Below are 1,516 nucleotides of genomic sequence, written 5' to 3'. Positions count from 1 at the left end.
CTGGGTTCAAGTGATTCTCCTTCCTCAGCCTCCCAAGTAGCTGGGATTACAGGCACCTGCCACCATGTCCAGCTAATTTTTTTATTTGTAGTAGAGATGGTGTTTCACCACATCATCCAGGCTGGTCTCAAACTCCTGACCTCAGGTGATTAGCTCACTTCGGTCTCCCAAAGTGCTGGGATTACAGGCATGAGCCACCGTGTCAGATGTATTATCTTTTTGATATGCTGTTGAATTCAATTAACTAGTAGTTTGTTATGGATTTTTGCATCTGCTTTCATCAGGGATATTTTTCTGTAGTCTTCTTTTTGTGTTATGTCCTTTCCTGGGTTTGGTATTAGGGTGATACTGGCTTCATAGAATTAGTTAGGGAAGATTCCTTCTTTCTCTATTTTTTGAAATAGTTTCAGTAGGATTGGTACCAATTCTTCTTTGAATGTCTGATAGAATTCAGCTGTGAATCCTTCTGGTCCTGGACTTTTTTTGTTGGCAATTTTAAAATTTCAGTTTTAATCTCACTACTTGTTATTGGTCTGCTCAGAGTTTCTATTTCTTCATGATTTAATCTAGGAAGGTTGTATATTTCTAGGAATTTATCCATCTCCTCTAGATTTTCTGGTTTGTGAATAAAGAAATACACAATATTATTCTTGTTTCCAATTTCTTTCTTCTGCCTTCTCAAATATGCTTTTGAAACCCTCTAGGAATTTTTTTAAATTATTGCATTTTTCAGCTCAAGAATTTCTGTGTGGTTGTTTTTTACTTCCATCTCTCTATTGATATTCTGTATTTGGCGAGACATTGTTTACTTGTGTTTCTTTAGTTTAGTGGACATGATTTTCTTTAACTCTCTGAACATAGCTTAAATATATGACTTAATGTCTATTTCTAGCAAGTCCTATGTCTGGGCTTCCTGAGGTATAGTTTCTCTTCATCGTTTCCCCTGTGAATGGGCCAAACTTTCTTGTTTCTTTGCATGTCTCATAATATTTTTGTTGAAAGCTGGAAAATTTGAATATTATAGTATGGCAGCTCTGGAAATGAGATTCTCCTCGTTCCTCAGGGTTCTTTGTTGCTGCTCGTTGTGGGTTGTAGCCTATGCTTAGTGGCTTTTCTAAACCATTTTTGGGAAGACTCTATTCTTTGTCATGGACACTGAAGTCTCTGTTCTACTAGCTTAGTGGTGAGCTAGTGATTTACCAGAAATTTCCTTAAACATCTGGAGACCAAAAAAAAAAAAAGAGAGAGAGAGAAAAAAAACCACAATCATTTTTGTAGACTAGCCCTGTGCTGGTGCACACCCTCAACACTTACCCAGACAGTTGACAAACTTTTAGCCTTGACTTCCTGCTTGCATTGAGTGTAAAGATCAGCTGGAACTCAAAGCTTAGAGACCTCTCAAGTCTTTTCTGAGCATGCGTCATCCTGTCCTGGGCATATGAAGCTCTTATTTCCTAAGGCTCCCCAAAGTAAGTCTTTTCTCAACTTTTCCTCCCAGACATTTTTTTTTTTTTTT

The sequence above is a fragment of the Cebus imitator genome, unplaced genomic scaffold, assembly GCF_001604975.1.
Source record: "Cebus imitator isolate Cc_AM_T3 unplaced genomic scaffold, Cebus_imitator-1.0 Scaffold783, whole genome shotgun sequence".
NCBI lineage: Eukaryota > Metazoa > Chordata > Mammalia > Primates > Cebidae > Cebus > Cebus imitator.
This window is presented reverse-complemented; position numbering follows the sequence as displayed.